The sequence below is a fragment of the Schistocerca nitens genome, chromosome 2 (genome assembly GCF_023898315.1).
Source record: "Schistocerca nitens isolate TAMUIC-IGC-003100 chromosome 2, iqSchNite1.1, whole genome shotgun sequence".
Classification (NCBI taxonomy): Eukaryota; Metazoa; Arthropoda; class Insecta; order Orthoptera; family Acrididae; genus Schistocerca; species Schistocerca nitens.
In genome coordinates, this window is record NC_064615.1 from 108436599 (window position 1) to 108458189 (window position 21591).

A 21591-nucleotide genomic window follows, 5' to 3' on the forward strand; every position below is an offset into this window, starting at 1 on the left:
GTATAACATCGTACTTTTTAATTATTGTAGCTTACATTTCAGTTTATACACAGTTTCATCCCTCTATACTGAAATGTAATAATACTCTATTGCAGCGGAGAACTCTCCTAAGATGACTCGAGGAAACGTCAAAAACCGGTTGCTTACGAACAAAAATCTGAAAACGCGATCACGACTGTTCTTATTTGATATTTAGCATTTTATACTGATCGCTGTATTGGTTAGGACTAGACCGTTGCCTGTTCAGGACACACATGCAAAATCATTCCTATCCCTTCCAACTACTTTCAGTATCTCTTTTCACATTCGTGTCATAGTTCACTATCTTGTGGAGAATTCTGTGAACTGACAATCTCACGGGGTGTTCTTCACGACATTTTTGTATTTTTTCATGTATGTTTAATACAGCCCTGCATCTTCCTACGGAACTTCATCTCTGCGTTTTTTTTTTTTTTTAACCTAGCTTTCGATTCCATAGGATAACACCGGAACTGCTATTACTTTTATTTTATAGAATTTCATAATGCTCTCTTTTTGTTCTTTATGGCTCAATATTTCTCTAATGGTACCACAGACAGCTTGGAATTTGTGTATTTTATGTTCAGTATCAGACAGAAAATCAAAATTTGTAGCATAGCCAACATAAGACATTTGAGAGCAGAATTTGTAGCACAGCCTAAGCGAGAGATTTGAGAGACTTCTTTTAAAAATGAGTATCCAAAACTGTTGCGGCGTAAAGTCAAGCGCCGGCACGCTAGTTGGGAACAATAGAAAAAGAGACGGCTGTGAGAAGACGTCAGCCAATGGCATGCTGACCGACCCCTCTCCAGGACGACAACGCGACAGCAGTGGCCCCTATACGCAGAGGACATAAGCATCGCACACGACTGGTGGCGGCCCAGTTCTACATCAGCTTCAAGAACAGCAAGTTGTATAGAAAAGTCAACTCTAATCACTTGTTTGAACACAGTCTTGTGAATTGTTATGCTGAAGAGATTTCTTATTTTGTCTACCGCTCTTTTCTTGCGACACATCTATGTAACTGTAAGTTAAGTATTGTATTTTTTCATTTTGTAATAAAACTCATTAATATGGTTTATTTGAAATTTGTCTAGCGATCTGAGAAAGCAGTTTTCCTAGACACCTCATATTTGACGACTAGGCAGAACTGAACAAAAACAGTTTTTGATCTCATTGGATATTTTCCTTGGAGCCACTTTATTTTCATTTTATTACTAGAAGTTTTAACTAGGCACAGATTTTAATTTGTTGTATGACAACTAGAGTACAGTAACTAAAGAGAACGCTACGAAATAATCTACCTCAGAGGTTCAGAAATTAAGAACATCGTTGAGTGATTTAGAGAAGATGTTGTGAATTAATACTGTGTGCTTATATCAATAGAACGGAATCCCTTCAGATGATTTACCTGGAATATAGACGTTGCGCTTAGGCCACTTTTTACGTATGCAACGTTATTTCTTCCCGCAATTGTCCCATGATCACAGAAAGCAGCTGTATTTGGTGCATAGCAGTCAATAGCCCTATTATTTTCAGACCTGAACACAATTTCCAGTAGTAAATATCGTAGTGTAAACAACCAAGCAAATCTCGCACTTTGTAAGTCTCTTTCGTGTTAATCGAGTATCCTCGTTAAGCTGAGAGTTCTTTATTACCACTATGGAGGAGGAGGAGGAGGGCAATTGTCTTTAAACTTGATTCCGAAAAATCAATAAAAAGTCTTCATTCCTCAGGGTTGAGAACATGACACAGTTCTCCAAACAACCACTGATGTTACTTTAATATGCAGACTCAATGAAGGAAGGGAACAATGTTTCAAACTCATCACTGGGGCCTCGGATATGAAGCCACTTCAACACCCTAAGCGAGCAAACTTCATCCTTGCAATCGCGAAGCCAGTAACTCAGATTGAGCCTGTGACAAGTTTAAGTCCCTGCAGAGGTAGTTAACCTCTGCCTGTGCAATACGATGAGGTGATGTTGATTGTGGTGGCGAATACTCCGCATCCGGACCAACGCGTGTTGTGTGAATAATATCTCTATACGTTGTTCATTAATAGTCCAATCACTTGGTGGCTTAGGAAGTAGAGAACCATCATGGAGAACTGGCTGCATGCCTGGTGGCTATTTGGATACTGAATAGCATGTTTTGATTTTGCAGAATACCCTTCCACTTTGGTCAATTAAAAACAGGAGTTAGTGGCCATTAGTACCATGTATGGCACGGATGCCCCAGAACTCTGTAGCCAGTTATACAAATTACTCGGACATGTGCCACAACACACATGAGAAGCAAAAGCCTTGCCTTGGTCCACAACTCTGCACCCAGAATTCAACTCGCATGCCTCCTTATCTATAAGAGTATGATTATGCCTTTGGTTTTTCGCTATATATTCCCCACATATGTAAGAAAACATATTGGCGTTATTTACACATCCTCTAGACATTTTGTATAGAAGTCTGTGACAAAATATTTTCGTTCATCACAAACTTCGCAAAAGCACAATGCGGTAGGGTAACTGTCATTGCGGTGTAGCACTGTCTTCGAATTTCCATGAAAACTTACTAGGTGGCAGCACACGGAAGAATAACGATTTCTGTGTATGATAACTGACATTAGATTGACAAACACAGAAATCAAAATACGTACATGGTGTATCTCAATTAAATTTTATTTACATTAATTTAAGAGTATTTACGTAACCAAGGAAAAAATTGTATCCAGTAGAAACTGTATGTGCTGGAGAAAAACTAAAACCAAATCTGAATTCAGCAGACGAAAATTATTTATATTATTTATAATCACCTATCTGCACAGAGAGGGCAAAACGTGCGTTGTTTAGTGTTATTAGTGCACAGGCGTCGAGTGTCGGGGATGTTTACCGGGAAAGTGGGCAACCAGAGGGTGATATAATTCAAAACAATGGTTTCAGAATTAACATTCAAAGTATATTCCCACGTACCGAATACAGGCATGACCGACCTGGGGCTGGAAAACTACCAGCTAATCAGGACGCTCATGGTTGATGCCGTTCTGTAACGGAGAAGAGTCTGAGAACATGGTGGAATGGGTAGATGTCAAGCTTTGCTGGATAGAGTATTTGTCTGCGGACTACCCCTCCAGCCGCGGCTGCAAACAACACGTGACTCTCCTCCGACACTACCTGTTCGAAACTCAGTTATGGGCAGGAGAAACATAGACTGTCATCATCTTACCAGAAGAAACAACCTTCATGCTAAGGAGATATTCTAAATTGCATGCAAGACGCAAGAGTTAATCCAGGTGTACTAAAAATATTTCAAACTGGCAGTGAAAAGTCCTGGTAGCCCCTAGGTGAAATACGTTTATACAGGTGTGGAATACTGACTTCCCTAGAAGATGTGATGCCTAGGCTGGGCCGCTGGGGCCAAGAATGAGAGGTTACACAGATTTGTTATTTAAGAAAAATGTGCCATTTATAGTGGTTCTGGCTTTGGTTTGGTGGCGAATCCGCAGAAGGCTGGCGTATATCAGCCAGAGATTTCCGATGAGTGTCGCAGCCATATGCCAATGCTCTCCATTGTAGTCAGATAGCTCGAGAGATACGAACAGGCATTAATCTGCAACACTTGCACAATTAATGTTCACCTAAATCCTTGGGGAGACATTACACAATAACAGGCCCTTAGACGCTAAAGGGAAAGTTCGCAATATTTTTTTGTGCGTGATCCTATAAAATTGCGAACCGTAAAGTTTTTCGTATAAGAATTACTTACAAGTGGAGGCCACTACGTTGGGATTACAGATTTACTTGAAACTTTGTAGACCTTTAGTAGGTCATTAAAACAACACAATGTGTAAATAATAAGGTGCACTATTCTGGCAATTCCGACGCGTCTATTGCGTAACTGATGTACCTTTGCACACTTACCATACGTTACAGTTGCTGGTGACCATGTAGATAGCGTTCGAGCTGCGTAAACTAACATGTATGAAACAACGGCTCGATTCACACTCAATATCAAATTTCAGTCTGCATTTTCTTCATCACTGGTCATATTATTTAATTTATATTATGTTTGAGAGGTAATATAATTTAAAAAAACACGTGTATTTGCTTGACGTTTTAGTGAATTTCATGTTGTTTGAGTACTCACTGTTTCTAATTACATTTAATTTTTAGAACAAACGTATTTGGAACTATCGACATGTAAATGAAAAAACGCATAGAGTTTTTCTGAAAACCTATGGCTATCGTGATTTGCGAAATCCCTTACACGTGCAATCTGGTAAATTACCCAGAAGTACTTTTCACCTCGATGCTTCGAGCTGCAGACGCAGAGGCAGGCCCCATTTTCAGTTAATCTGCGTAGCGATGAGACGTTGCTGATTTAGCAAAAACGAAAAGTGTAGGTGTAAATTTTTTGAATAGCACAGAATTTACAATTGTACTACAAAAATTAAGGTTCCAGCGGCAGTCAAACCGTCGCCTCATACACGTTCATCTTATAAAGCTAGAACGATAACTATTTTTTTTTATCAAAATTTAAGCGATGACGGTTTTTTTAATTAATCCCGAGAAGAGAGTCAGTGCAAAGAGGGTAGGGATTGCCTTCCGAGGCCTGGCCACAATGCCCAAGTGGTTTTTTTTTCTTTGAACAAATTTGTTTTTTATTTGCAAGTACGTATAGTTTTTATTTTTTAGTTTTTTATTTATTTAGTTTTTATTTTTATTGTTTTTGTAATCAGATCCTACTGAGCTTCCGAGTCGTCTTCGCGCAAATTAATGGAGAGGGGACTCCCTCAAAACCGTTTACTCGGATGATCAATCATGTTTCTGGAATCGTCTTGAAGTGTCTCTTCTGGTACTTGGAACGCCCCAACGGGTACAAGGATCTTCGAATAATGCGCCTAAATAATTCTATAGTCGTGTCCCATACAATGCACGATGGCTAAGGCCTCATGAAACTTCGTCAGGTGGAACCACATGTCGAGAGAACTTTCGGGCACAGCTTGCAAAATATCTACATCTACATCTACGTGATCACTTTGCTATTCATAATGAAGTGCCTGGCTGAGGGTTCAATGAACCACCTTCAAGCTGTCTCTTTACCATTCCACTCCCGAACGGCGCGCCGGAAAAACGAGCAGTTAAATTTTTCTGTCGTAGCCCTGATTTTTCTTATTTTATCATGATGATCATTTTTTCCTGTGTAGGTGGGTGCCAAAGGAATGTTTCCGCAATCGGAGGAGAAAAATGGTGACTGAAATTTCATGGGAAGCTCCCGTCACAACGAAAAACACCTTTGTTTCAATGATTGCCACTCCAATTCACGTATCATGTCTGTGACACTATCTCCCCTATTTCGCGATAATACAAAACGAGCTGCCCTTATTTGTACTTTTTCGATGTCATCCGTGAGTCCCACCTGATTCGGATCCCACACCGCACAGCAGTACTCTAGAATAAGGCGGACAAGCGTGGTGTAAGCAGTCTCTTTGGTAGACCTGTTGCACATTCTAAGTGCTCTGCCAATGAATCGCAGTCTTTGTTTTTCTCTATGCACAATATTATCTATGTGATCGTTCCAATTTAGGTTATTTGGAATTGTAATCCGTAAGTATTTAGTTGAATTTACAGCCCTCAGATCTGTGTGACTTATCGCGTAATCGAAATTTAGCGGATTTCTTTTAGTACTCATGTGAATAACTTCACACTTTTCTTTATTCAGAGTCAACTGCCACTTCTCGCACCATACAGATATCTTATCTAAATCATTTTGCAATTCGTTTTGGTCATCTGATGACTTTAGAAGACGGTAAATGACAGCATCATCTGCAAACAATCTAAGACGGCTACTCAGATTGTCTCCTATGTCGTTAATATAGATCAGGAACAATAGAGGGCCTATAACACTTCCTTGGGGAACGCCGGATATTACTTCTGTTTTACTCGATGACGTTCCGTCTATTACTACGAACTGTGACCTTTCTGACAGGAAATCACGAATCTAGTCGCACAACTGAGGCGATACTCCGTAGGCACGCAGTTTAGTTAGAAGACGCTTGTGAGGAATGGTGTCGAAAGCCTTCTTGGAAATCTAAAAATATGGAATCAATTTGACATCCCCTGTGTTTCACAAGAAAGCTGTTTCCTGAATCTGTGCTGACTATGTGTCAATAAATCGTTTTCTTCGAGGTACTTGACAATGTTCGAGTACATATGTTCCACAACCCTACTGATAATGGACGTTAGTGATATGGTCCTGTAGTTCTACGGATTACTCCTACTTCCCTTTTTGGGTACTGGTGTGACTTGAGCAATTTTCTAGTCTTTAGGTACGGATCTTTCTGTGAGCGAGTGGGTGGATATAATTGCTAAATATGGAGCTATTTTATCAGCATACTCTGAGAGAAACCGGACTGGTATACAATCTGGACCGCAGGCCTTGCCTTTATTAAGTGATTTAAACTGCTTCGTTACACCGAGGATATCTACTTGTATGTTTCTCATCTTGTCAGTTGTTATTGATTGGTATTCAGGAATATTTACTTCGTCTTGTTTGGTGAAGAAGTTTCGGAAAACCGTCTTTAATAACTCTGCTTTAGTGGCACTGTCATCAGTGACTTCACCGTGGGTATCGCGCAGTGAAGGTATTGATTGCGTCTAGCCACTGGTGTGCTTTATGTATGACCAGAATCTCTTTGGGTTTTCTTCCAGATTTCGAGACATATAATACAATGTAGCACTATGCCCTTCAGCCAGTTGATGGTGTTCGTTCTGGTGGTAGGGAAAGTAAACAGTATATTAGCGTAGGAGTTCGCTCCGGCTTGACAGACTCTGGCTGTCGTCGCAACAGGACCGGCAGCGTACGTTGTATAAGATCCCAGCAGCTGCCCTTCGCAGCACATGCCAAGCGGTGCCCATCTGAATCGACGATTGCGCAGTGCGGGCACAAAGGGTCGCCGGTAAGAAGGATGGAAGGAGGCGCTGGCGTGTGGCCAATTTGCCTTTCACCACCACGAACTACAAGGAACGAGCGTACGGGTTCAGGAATGGAGTATGGACGGCTCGCCACAGCTTGGTCCAGCGTATTGTCGTGTAGTGCTGTTCGGCGTTGTTGCGGGGTTTTCGGGCTTGATAGATACGGTAGTGGCCTGTTGTGCTCGGCGCTCTCGTCGCCGGTAGATCCTCGGCCATGTAGTTCAGCTGGACAAACCACTTGATCACTATGAACGCCAACGTTTGGCACCTACGCACAGATACATCAGGGACAGAACAAAAGAGTAAATCTTCTCTTGCAATTTTCTCGGAACTACCCGAGTAGTGTACCTTACCACTTGCACGTAAGGTTGCTTAATGGCCTACTAAAGGTGAACGAAGTCTGAAGTAAATCCGTGATCCCAACGTCGTGGCGTCCCCTTGTAAGATAAATCCCTACCTATCTACATTGTGGTAGTATAGACATTTAATCCCACGTGAATGGGTACAAAAGGTGTTTGGCATAAGGCAGTAATGCAGCACAAGTGTCCAGTAAGATAGGTACTGACTCTTCGACAATCTCTTTCATTCTGAGACAGGGTTTGTTAACTGATCTTGATGTATGGAATGTCTAACACAAAATAACAAGATCGGGCCGGCGGCCGGCTGCTGCTGTGTCTAAGTTCGCACCGATCACGACATTTGACAAATAACATGGCCACACTGCTAAAAAATGAAGTCCGACTAACTGCACAAACTGGCAACACTGTGGGCTCCGGCAGTTCTTGGAGGAAATCTCTTCTTCTGTTCAAGCTGTTTTCCTGCATGTGGTCTAGCGATAAAACGCTCGTCTTCTGACTGCAATTTCTCGTGTCTAAAACCGCCCGTTACCTAAACTTTTATAGCGCCTTTCGTTTGAATGCTGACATCCTGAATGTAATTTTCTCCTCCTCCTCCTCCCCGCGGAATGGGTGGGCCTTTGGTAGTCGCCCACGTCCAGTAGCTTAAGAGGTCTCGTGTGACGAACCCCCAGATTCTGAGTTTGTTGAAAGTTCGGTATTTAGTAACAGAATGCGTGCTGCAGGTCAGGATGTGTTTTTGATAGTTAAAAGAAGAGAGGGGAACTTTGAGGAAGTTCCATCTTTTTGATGCCAGAAGGGTTTAGACGACATGGCAGCTATATTAAAATCTGTTACGCGGTTGGCCGTCCGGGATGGCCGTGCAGTTCTAGGTGCTACAGTCTGGAGCCACGCGACCACTAAAGCCAAAAAGGTTTAGACGATATTGCAGATAAATTAAAATTTGTTATGCGGTTGTGCAGTGGAACAGTGTTGGTCGAAACCTCGAATTCTGCAGGAAGCCAAAAGAATTGGTGAATATGCCACTGGGACGGAGATTCATACCACCTTGAACTACAGAAAAGCTCTTGGGACGTGCAGGCATCCGGTTGACATTCACAAAAACGAATAGGCTGAAGAAGGCATTGTTGACATCCACAGTATAATAAGAGGGGTGTATGGCGGTCTGGTTAAGCCAGACCAGTTTATAATTATTTTTAACAGAAAAAAACTTCCAGGGCACCTCAAGGCAGGTTTCCTTCGCCTAAGTGTGAAGCCTTATGTCCCCAACCCAACGCGCTGTTTCAAACGCCAAAGCTTTGGAGATACTACTGTTGCGTGTAGGGGGGAAGCCACTTGCAGCAAATGTGGTAACGCCGCCCATAAAGGAATCGCTTCTTCATCTCCTTACAAGTGTGTGAATTGCTCTGGGAATCACAGTCTCTGGAGTAGGGACCGAAGTGTATATCCTGAAGAACAGAAGATATAAGAGCTGAAAACTACGAAGTGAATCCCGTATAGTGAGGCCATGAGGATGCCTGAAGCCACGCTGCCCTCACCTCTCCTAGAACATCGTGAAAGGCTGTGGTTGCCGAAGTTCGGAGCTCCGTGCAGTTGCCGCTCCGAAGCATCCTGAGACAGAAAAATAAAAGGCAAAGTCAAAGCATCAACCACTTGCAGAGATAGGAAATTAGCTATCTGACGACGTCGACGTCACTCTCTTTGACGTTTATCACGATTCGCCTATAGAGCCGATAAATCCTGATGTCGGCCTGGGGCACTCATGTCACCCCAAGACCTTACATCCAGCCACTACAGGCTCCCCTCCAAGGCGTAAAGGCACGGTGAAATTGCTACATCAGTGATAAATGGCTCCCATAATACAGTGAAACATTAATGAGTTCATGACAGATGTGGAGGAAATCAAATTCCTAGCACAGGAACTCCCCCTATGCTTGTGTTTGCAGGGCACAAATTTTAAAGCGTCTGACGCCCCTATACTACGGGGCAATACCCATCATCACAAGAATGATTTTTATGTGGAAAGTATAAAGGAATGGGTGACTGTGTTCGTAATAAGGTGTACCACTCCTCTGCACAACTCCCTGGCTACTTACCGGCAAGGAGTTACACCAGAAACTCATGTTTGTCGAGATCACAATTTGCTCATTGTAGCCGGCCGCTGGTGGCCGAGCGGTTCTGGCGCTACAGTCAGGAACCGTGCGACTGCTACGGTCGCAGGTTCGAATCCTGCCTCGGGCATGGATGTGTGTGATGTCCTTAGGTTAGTTAGGTTTAAGTAGTTCTAAGTTCTAGGGGACTTATGACCTCAGCAGTTGAGTCCTATAGTGCTCAGAGCCATTTGAACCATTTTGCTCATTGTATTTACCTCCGCAAACAGCAATAGAGTCTGATGTTCTAACAGACTTCTCCTACTGATCCTCAGGGTCAGATTTTGGAGAGCCTCATGATGTTTCACGAGCTATACCTCCTCAGCTCAGGCACTCCCACTGTGCTGCTACTGGGTCATCCTCAGCCATCGTCTTCTCTTTCTACTCTCCAGAACTCGCAGACGCTGTTCAGTGGTAAGTCACTGATGACCTTCATTCCAGTGACCACTTCCTACTCTGTATTCATCTACTGCATGGAGCTCTCCCTGAAAAGACATGGCCACAATGAACGATCAGTAGAACTGACTGGACGCTGTTCAGCCAGATGGCTGAGTTTTAACACCGCGACAGCGTCCAGAAAGTGGGTGAAACATATCACACAAGTGATCCACCATGCCGCTAACGTCTCCATTTCGAAGTCTTCAGGTCATTGTTGGAGGCAACCTGTCCCGTGATGGACTGATGAGTGCCACTCAGTATTTCAGGTCAGACATGCGGTTATGTGACGGTTTAAGTGAAGTCCAAAGGCATAAAATCTCCCAGCCTTTCGAGTGTCAAGGGCCAATGCTCGATGCATCATCAAGGCGAGCTGTAAAACCTCATAGCTTGTTTTCCTAAATTCTGTAAACCATTCCACTTGTTCTGTTGTAAAATAGAAACAAAGAAGAGGATTTGCTTTAAGGACAGTCGTTTGCCAATAGCAGCAGTGCTGAAACTAGAGTGTTTCCAAACAATACCCTGAGACATCGTCCAGACGATGACAGACCATTCTGTAACGACTATGTCAATGCCAGCCACAATCCGACGTTCCGTCGCTACCACGTGACCGTAGAGAGGGGCCAGCTTGATTTCAGATCCAACAATTCTGAATCGCACAACCACCTTTCTCCTTGTGGGAGCTAGATTCTGCACCGTCTGAGGCTCATGATACTGCACCCAGTCACGACCAAATCCGGGACAGTATGCTTTGGCATTTGTGAGCAGTGTTAAAGGAAATCCACCTCGAATATCTTGATCTGATGTGGCATACAGTCTACTTTACAAACTCGTAGAGAGAGTTTCGATACCTCTCCTCTAACTACCTGAGGACCGAACGTGTTCCAGTAGTTACCAGAGCTTCGCCTTAACGAGCTGTGTAGGAAAGAACCTAGAAAGAATGGTTAACAGTCGTCTAATCAGGATGCTTGAGACCAAGCGATTCCTTAGCCGCTCTCGTCGTGGATTCAAGAGATTTCGATCCACTGTCAAAAATTTGACCGTTCTAGAGGCGGATGTCCATTAGGCTTTCCTACATATCGTAAAAATTACTATATCGGTATATTCTTTGACATCAGTAAGGTGTACACCACTTAGAGACACAGTACTGTACGAAAGCCCCACCAATGGGGCTTCCTTGACCACATTCGTATCTTTATAGGTCATTCCTCCCTAAGCGCTTTTTAGGTCCCAAATTGTTGATGTGCTGTCGGATCGTTTTGAACAGGAGAATGGAGCTCCTCAGGGGAGTGTTTAAAGTGGTAGCCTCTATGTCACACCTACAAACAGTATCACATCTACAGTATGAGGTCCCGTACAGTGCGTTTTATTTGTGGACGATTTTATGGTTTTCTCTTCCTTCTCCATTGCTGCAACAGCGACTCGCAATTGCAGCTTACAGTGCAGAGGATAGAGGAGTGCGATGTCAAGACGGATTTTCATTTTCAGCGGGGAAGTGTGTTACTTCTTTTTACTCCAAATTGTCATGGTTACCAAATATCAAGGACCTGAAGACAGAGAGCCAGAAGGCACTGAACATCTGGGAAGTGTTTCAGCCACAGGTCCTCGGAAGTAGACAGGCCGCGTCAGCTCCATTTTGATAGGGTTTTCGTGCGATCGCCACTTCTCTATGAGCGCACAGTGTATGGATCAGCGTGGCTTCCTTATCTGAAGATTATTGACGTAATCCACCATGGGGATATTAGACTGGCCACACGTGCTTACAGGACCAGGTCCATGCCCAGCCTCTGTGCTCAGTATGGGGAACCACCAGTTATCATCCGGCGACAACTTCTCATGGTGCGTCAGATATGTACATTTTTCGCTACTCTCAATTCACGAGGATACGTTACTGTTGCTCGTTCACCTACCAAACGCCCCTTTCTCAAATTCCACGGGTAACGAGGCCGTTTGGGATCTGCGCAAAGTGTGAACTAACATCACTTGCGTTCGACCCCATGTCCAGGATTTTAACCCCTTGCCACCCTGGTTAATGTAGAGGTCCAGAGTGAGTTTAGATGTAGTACAGTAAAGGAGTGGCTACACTCCTGCATATGTTTTTGATAAATTGTTTTACGTTATTTAAACTGAACACCACAATTCTGTAGCTGTATTTACGGATGGGTCTAAACAGGGGGACTCTTTTAGTTGAACTGTTGGTTTCCCTCATAGTGTCACAAAGTTCCGATTACCTCACGAGTTTATTGTATTTGAGTATTTGACGCGGAATTATATGCGATCTTGGCACTGGAGCATGTGAGATGAGTTGCTGGTGCTAAATTTCTTACCTGCTCCTATTCGACTCCCTGAGTCTCCTTCGCGCTCTACAACGCTTGTACCCATCGCATAAAGTATTTCGGATCACATAAAGTATTTCGGAGTACCCAGGACGGCATTCCCCGATTACAAAGGCTGGGGCAGGGTGTGTCTATCTACTGGGTGCCAGGTTACATGGGTATTGCCGGGAACGAAAGGGAGGATGTAGCAGCCAATAAGGCGTGTCGTTATCCTTTGTTTTATTGTACCATCCTCCTGCATCCGTCGCCTCGCCGTTGAGTTACAGAGTGATGCAGCGATGGGAGGAACACTGGCTGGAACTGACAGCCAGTAACTGTGTCGGATAAAGCCCACAACGCAGCCGTGGCAATCCTCCTTACAGTCACGCAGGCGTAATACCGCCTTTACTCTCCTTCGCATAGGCCACAGCCCTATAACGCATAGCTTGTTACTCTGGCGAGAGGACCTTCCATTGTGTAGTCCTTGTGGCGCGTAGACCACTGTGCGCCACATTTTATTAGACTGTGTTTTATGTTCAGACAGAGGGCAGTGGCAAATGTCCGACATATCTGCTCTCTAATTAAAGTGATGTTCAGACGAACGTAGAAAGAGTTTTAAGGTTTTATGGTAAGTCCGACATGTTTCCTACAATTTCAGGGAGATGTTCTTAACGAGTTAACAGGGTGACTGGCTTACACAGGTTTTCTGTAAGTCATCAGTCAGTCGCATTTCTCTGTGCCTTTATTTTAACTCCTCTATCATTTTGCTTATGTTTTAATCTCAGGTATAGCACCTTTCACTCTTTCTCCATTGTTTTTCGGCGTGTGAGATAGTGACTAGGCAGGTCAACACGAGTGAGATGGCAATGAGTGAGTGAATGTCATTTTGTAGGTTTGTTCCTCGCTGTGTGATAGCCTTTTTAGTCATTTTACCCACATTCATCTCTTTTCATATTTGTGAGGGTCCTGATAACTTCGTCTTTGAGCGCCCGTGAACACCAAACACACACACACACATATTTTGCGTTTGTGTTCACTATGATAAACTTAAGGGAAATCTAATATACAGCATTATAAAACATTTACTAATCAGCATAGGGGAGAAATAGAAAAAAGCGCAGTTTGCACTCGTTCATCAGTAAAAGAACAGAGACAGAGGAAAGCTGTCCCCTTATCTTCTTCAAAGTAACAGGGCTTTAAATTGTGCGCAGAGAGCAGCGTAGATTTTCCTAGAAGCGGACGGCTGCTTAGTAGTTTTTGATTGTTTATGTTTTACGGATGCGCAAAGCTACGATACTATATAGTTTTCCAAAAAGATGTTACTACTAGTAAGGTATTATACAATTTTAATTTTTCTTTTCTTAAAGACCAGAGGTGGCCACTCGACCTACTTTGGAAGAGAGAATGAAGGTAGCACCTTGGAAGGAATCATTTGGGCCACACTCGAAAGTAAGAAACAAATTTCAGCAGTGGTTTAATAAGGATCTCCCAAGCCACTTAACTATCCACCGAATGAATGACAAATTTTTGCACACCAGGTCTGTGACCATTGACTGAGCAGGCCGGTGTGGCCGAGCGGCTCTAGGCACTTCAGTCCGGAACCGCGCGACCGCTCCGGTCGCAGGTTCGAATCCTGCCTTGGGCATGGATGTGTGTGATGTCCTTAGGTTAGTTAGGTTTGAGTAGTTCTAAGTTCTAGGGGACTGATGACCTCAGATGTTAAGTCCCATAGTGCTCAGAGCCATTTGAACCATTTTGAACCATTGACTGTAAACAACTGCGTCCAACAAGTGTTATAATGGGAGATAACGTCATAACTGTTCGAGGCACAGCGTTTAGGAGCCCAGGAATATCAAGTAGGAGATTAACATTGGAAACCGGAATCGCTCGGACAAGTATCTCGACAGTTCTCCACCTCGATCTGAGAATGAAGCCGTACCACGTCCAAACGACACAGGCCCTGTCTGATGATAGTAAAACTGCTCGTGTTCGAGCTGCAAGTGTTATTAGAAATAACGAACATGGACCATTATGTTGTATTCTTTACCTCGGATTAACCCATATTTCATGTCACTGGCAACGGAATAAGCCCAGTTGCGTCGTTTGCAGCACAGACCATCCTCCCCGAAAGTTAACGTATTGTGCGATATTTTGTAGTTTGGAGCAGTTGGTGCCTATTTTTCGAACTATCACACTAACGGGAGATTCTTACCTAGATTTGTAGCAGAACTTCGTTGTCGATTATCTTCCCCCTCCCCCGCACTCCGTATCGTAACATCAGGTTACTTCCAGCAAGATGGTGCACCACCACATTATTCCTTAAAGGTTCGACATTGCCTGAGTGAAACATCTGGTAGACGCTGGACTGGAAAGGGTGTACATTTGGCGTGACCATGACGGTCACCCGATTTGACTCCACGTAATTTCTGTCTCTGGGAAATGGTGAAAGAAAGTGCGTCTGCAACATAGCCAACCTGCATTTATGAGCTTAAAAGAAACACGTAACGCTATATGTCCATTCTACCTATGGAAATGTGTGATGATCTATATTCTGTATGATGAGAAGTCTTTGCAGATACATTGAGAACCACGGAGTACAGGTCGAAGAAGAGCACTAACGTTATTTGGAGTTGTGTACATATGGCGTGTTTCTGTATTAAAATAAGATTAAAATACTAAATAAAATAATAATAAAAAATAAAATAAAAGTCAATCTCGTATAAGTGGTATCATCTTTTTGGGCAACCCCGTATAAATGAGCTCTGGGGTTCGATTATGATGTGTGATAGGTATTTATTATCTGATGCAAGGTTCCGTGGTGCCTGTGTACTCAGAAGACGAACAAGAAAAAGTAGCGTGTGGTAGTCACGTATATTTTTCCTGGCCACAACCAACCAAGAAGGACTGACATGGTCGTAAAGACGAATCCTGTCGATGTAGCCCACACGTGAATACACGATTAGTTCTAACTGTCCAGTGTTCTCACTACCCATCGCTTGTAGGATTACATCGCAATTGTGGAGGTTCGGTAGAACGAGTGATTAGACAAGATTACCGTTGCAATGATACGAAAACCCTTAGCTGCTTACTGGCGTTGACATACGTCAACGGGGACAGATGAAAATGTGTGTCCTGACCGGGACTCGAACCCGGGATCTCCTGCTTACATGGCAGACGCTCTATCCATCTGAGCCACCGAAGACACAGACAATAGTGCGACTGCAGGGACTTATCTCTGGCACGCATCCCGCGAAACCCACATTCTCAACGTATTGTCCCGCACTACATTCGTAGTGCCCCCGCCCATTATACTCATTACTCGCGGCGCGTTGCCGATTCCCGTAAGAGTTCGGGCACTGTGCATCTGCACAGAAGAAGAAGATGGTCAAGTGGCCGGTGAGCCTTAACTATGTATATACTAAGATGGTATCTGTTCTTTCGGACATGTCCGAAAGAACAGATATCATCTTAGTATATATAAGACTACCTTTCACATGTTCCGAAACATTTTAAGGGCATAGAGACTAGCGGGAATCTTCTTGTATAGAGCGACAATATTTTTGCGCGATTGGGACGCTCATCCGCAGTTACACTCAATTCATTCACTGGATTTTTGAGTAGGTATTGAAAAACCACCGAGAAGAGTAGGAAACAGCTGTTAGTGGAATTCTGAGTTATTGACTTTTTCATTTTTAATTCTGAGGTTTTGTGCCCAAATTACCACTGAAAATAAAAATAATCATTCATGTAGATTATCTCAAAATTGGCGTCTTTTGGCCTAGTAGTTAGGTAAAGTAGGAGATCTTCAGCATATAAATATTTACAGGACGACAGTACCGTCGGGATATAATTGACATATAAGGAAAACAACCGACCCCTCTGGCATTCCTGATAAAACATGCTTCCACAATAACTTTTCATTCCCATACAGAACACATTGTTGTCTGTTCAAGTAATTTTCAAACCGCTTCAGAGTACTAGCTGCCAATTTCAGCTTTAGAATTTCTTGAGCAGCATGTCATAGTTGACGGTATTAAACATTTTGCTGAAGCCTAGGAGTTCAAAACGGTGGCCTATGGCATTCTTCAGATCGTCATCTACCTTCATTAATGCCGTATTTTTGCTATGCTGTTTACGGGAAAAGGCCTTTTACTTGTAATATGAACTGAATTTACATAAGTATTCAGAAATTTGGTCTAAATCAGTATATTCAATATCTTTGGATACGGCAGGGAAAATGCTGACTCAGCGATAGTCACAAGGTGATTTTGGGTTTTCAGTGTAAAGTGACAGGTCAGACAATGTTTTTCTTCGTGGCATGGGACGTGCTCATTTCATGAGATAAAAATCACACATGCAAGTCAAGACAAATTCTTAGGAATCTATAGATCCTTCATTATGGTTATGCTGATACCATCGTTGCTTGTAACTTCAGATAAGACTTTCATTATTGATTCTCTTGTTCTGTTTATTGTAACTTGTCGTAAGTAGCATGTGTCGTGGTTAGTCGCGTAGTGTGGGTATGCTAGCGGGCAATAGTAGGCTGTATAGTACAACGAAAATATAAATGTAGATGAAGTGCCGATTACAATGAAGTAATTACTTGAGTCAGCAGTATTCTCAGATTGTTCGATGAGAATACTATTGTCTATAGAAAAATACCATAGTCAACGATCATGAAGAATGAAGAACTATTTGTTCCTCTTTGCCTCTTAGTTGAAGTAATGCAAGGCCACTTTCCATGTGGATATGTGCAAGATAATATCTACAACAATGAGAAAATGTTTTAGTGTATTTAATTACATAATTGGTGGTAAACTTCTGCAACCTGATACAATATCTAAATATTAGAGGTAACGTAGGTATGAAAGAAGACATCGAACGACTTCAGAGTCTGGGTACGAGGAGCACAACAGGCCAGTACAGAACACACGAACGTGTAATATGGCTTTAGGAAGATGATACACGACGATTGTTTAATAGTTTTACTGCCTCCATCATATATCTTACAAGGTACTATAAGAATAACAGAAGAAAGATTAGAGCATAGTGTGACAGTAACACAATCATTTTCACCATTCCATATAAAAATTGAGTAGGATGGTGAGGACATACCACGATGCAGGATGCGCTGGCTCGTAGCTATTACAGCATTTATGTAGTAAAACTACAGTTATTACAATAATCTTAACAAATGTACAGCTATTATGGCCACCAGATTCCGTATTTAAAGTCAAACATAAACTTCAGTTCGTCTACTTTCACTGGAAGAAGACTGGTTTACCGAATGTAGTTTTGTAGAGGCTGACATTCCGTACAGAAAAAGCGCGAAGGATAATCTGCTGTAATGCAGTGTGTTGTGTGCTTAATAAAAAACATATTTTGTACAAATATATAAATACCTCTTTTGCTATATTACTATTGCATCGTTGTAGTAAAAAGCACATTATATAGAGGAACATGCCGCAAACTCATAACATGACCACACCACAGAAATAATGTACATGAAGTGAATTGTAATACATTTTTCGTACAATGTTTTCTGTTGGGTGTGGTTAACAGGTATATTAATGACAATTACTGTGGGCACAGCATGCCAGAAAGAAAACAAGACGTACACACACACACACACACACACACACACACACACACACACACACACACGTGTAATATCTGCAGATAATTACTATATAGCCGAAATGCTCATCCTTACCTACATTTTCATGATTTTCCGCAATCGAATAAGTCAGTGTCTAAAAAACTGATCGTGAGACGAGCCATGTAGAGCCACAAAACGTTCCGTCATTTACTGAACATGTTTGTTTACACGTATTCCAAAACTAGTGCTCACTCTTTACGTCTTTGATACAAACCAAAGAGTATGCGAAGAACTTTGCACGGCATTCATCGGTTAATAGTTATCTCTGGTATATCTGCCATCGGGTAGGAATGTCTATGGAGTGAGAGTCCAGATGCGCTGAACATCGTCCCTACCACGGGATGAAACTCACATAGGGACTTCAAACACGAACTTGGTTCAATGATAGGTCATTTGAGCGCTATAACCTGGGTTCATTATTGGGTGGTTTAAACTCTTCCATATTTGTTTCGGCCTTGTTCAAAACAGGTGCTTGTTTCATATTATTGTGTTCCTGATTACGACGTCTTGTTTGTATCCTACTATTAGAACTGTAAGTAGATACGTTGCTCGTATTGTGCCAGATTTCTGCTCGTAACCGTAACATTATGGGGAGTATATGATTCCACATTTGCTTTTGTTTCATATAAAACACAAGCTACTTTTGTCGCATGGTATTCTATGGATTCACATATATTTGCAACTGCTCTCAAATCCATGAGTGAACTGTTCTGTTTAATCGCTTTTTGTGTGTGTTGTTTATATTCTACTATATTTTTATTTGCATCCGCTTTTCGTACTTTCATGCATTTGATGCAGAACTCCATGTTAGCAGCTTTAGACGGCATTAGTGTTCAACTTTATTAAATCTTGTCACGGAATGTGTATGTAATTCTGCTTTATAGTCCTAGTGACAGAATACGTGGTTATTGCTCCCAGTAGGCAACTATTACGCAGCAAAAATATTCTACAATAGATCTAAGTGCGTATTTGTACATTGGATTGTATGGTGTTCTATAGGGTGAACGTACTTCCACCTCAAAGAATGCTGCTGTATTCAGTAAACAGTAGTTACACAGAATTGACTATGACAACCAATGATGAAATCGCGATAGTGTGCATTATTTGCTTTGAACTTTCCAGTGTAGTGGATGGATGAAACTACTACATCGATTTCTGCTTACATCTACTCTTTGTAGTACCTGTTAGCAAAGTATGAGCACATTTGGATAACTATGTTAGTATTCTTAGTGTTTTGCAAAGTAGAATGCCCTAGTCACGAAGACTGCAAAGCATACTCATTGATATGAGATAACAACATTCAAAGCAGAATTACATACTCATTCCCCGACAATGTATAATAAAGTTGAATACCGATTTCGTCAAAAGCTGCTAACATGCAGCTCTACATTAAATACGAGAAAGTACCGAAAACTGACGCGAATAAAAATAAAGTAGAATACACTAAATATGCTTATATGCAATTAAATGGAATACTTCACACACAAATTCATAATCAGTAATAAATATACCTAGGCTCACAGAGCAAATGGGACAAAACCGGCTTGTATTGTATAAAATAAAAGCAAATATGAAATCATTTACTCCATCCAATACTATTCATGCGAACAAGAATGCATCAGGATACTAACAATACACTTACAATGCAATTAAAAGAGTGCAATACAAACGGGAAGGCCTTAGGCCTATATATTACTTAGCAAGATCATAAGAACTTCTCAGTTTCCAAGCACACCATTTACTAAGAGACTACGAAGCCTATCCCATGATAAATAAAACAAAATTGTCATCTGTAGTGCGTATATTTTGAATTAAAAATACGGATTTTCGCACCATATTTCTCGTATTCAATGTTAACTTCCAGGCCAGTGATGGCTTCGTTCTCTGTTTCCGTGTCGTACAACTGGCCTTGCTGTTCTGATAGTTTGGTGGTCTACGATCGCTAATACAGGCATATTTAGTTATGAATACCATGGATTTTATACACGCGTTTGATTGGCAGCTTGATAATCTGAATTCTGTTTATGGAATGTACTTTACTTAAATCTATGATGAAATATATGCGTGGATATTTCGCTTGATGGCGACAAGTGTCGCTGTTCGTATGTCACTATACTTTTGTTTGTTGGTTTCTTAGGCAAAGAAAAGACAGCCACTGCCATGTTTAGATTCTGTACTACACTCTGCCTTATCGCCGGGTGTACCATCTTATACATTATGCTTCGGCGGCATCGTGAAGTGGCTGCCTTATACGGCAATGACATAGCTCCCAGAAAAATTAGGAAATGGAACTCTGACATGCGACAAATTTTTGATTTCTGAGACTCTGCATTATTCCTAGCCATTAAATTGATAAGATTTTACTTTTTGGTAGCATTTTTTTAAATCTTCGTTCTGAAATGCTAATCGTAAATAATCATTCTCCACACCTTAGATGTTAGTAGTGTAGCTTCCTCTCGTCACTACTTTAAAATCAGCATAGTGATTTGGAAATCTGTATTAATATGGAGGAAATCTACGGAAATCGGTATAGTGATTTGGAAATCTGTATTAATATGGAGGAAATCCACGTCTCCATATACTCTCCGCGTCCTTGGTGTAAGTTAGTTTAAGTTAGATTAAATAGTGTGTAACCTTAGGGACCAATGGCCTCAGCAGTTTGATCCCATAGAACTTACCACAAATTTCCTATATCTCAAACAGACTTTTCAATAGTGATAGCTATCGTTGTTTATATACGATTACAGTGAGTAAGTTGTGGTGGTTTGTAGAAAGAAACCGGGTAAATGGGAGTAGGACTTGCGCACTGATGATTCCGTACAAACCTGATTCCTTATGTACGTAGTTTGTCTATGGGTTTAGATAGTGAATTAGTGAGTATCAAAATATGTGACGTAAATGGCCGTACCTTTTGACTACATTGACTTTGAAGCTTTAATTTTTTACATCTCCAAGTAACCCTATGCCTCAGTATTTGACATGAATTTCAACTTGAAACTCTGTGTGTGTTCCTGTAAAAAAAAAGGTGCTTTACAGACGGACAGACAACAAAGTGATCCCATATGGACTTCGTTTCTTTAGCGATTGAGATACGGAACCCTACAACATTCCGCTCTTGTAGCATTTGTCTTTTCAGATAAAGTTTAAACATATGCATTGTTTACGATTGAGCCTCCTTTCATTGATCATGATCATCATACCGTTCAGTGACTTTATCATAGAACACGCAACGAAGGGAGATAGTGGAATGTTCTGGACAATGGACTCGTTTACAATTACAAATAACTTAAATTGGAACGATCACGTAGATATTGCTGTGGGTAGAGAAAACCAAAGACTGCGATTCATTGGAAGAACACTTGTAGACCTTAATCTGGAGTATTTCTGTGCGGTGTGGGATCCGCATCAGATGGTACTAAAGGATGACATCGAAAAAGTTCAAAGAAGGACGGCTCGTTTTATATTATCGCGAAATAGGGGAGATAGTGCCACAGACATGATACGTGAATTGGAGTGGCAATCATTAAAACAAAGGCATTTTTCGTTGCGACGCGATCTTCTCATGAAATTTCAGTCATCGGTTTCTCCTCCAATTGCGAAAACATTCTGTTGGCACCCACCTACATAGGGAGATACGATCATCTAGATAAAATAAATCAGGGCTCGCACAGAAAAATGTAAGTGCCCGTTT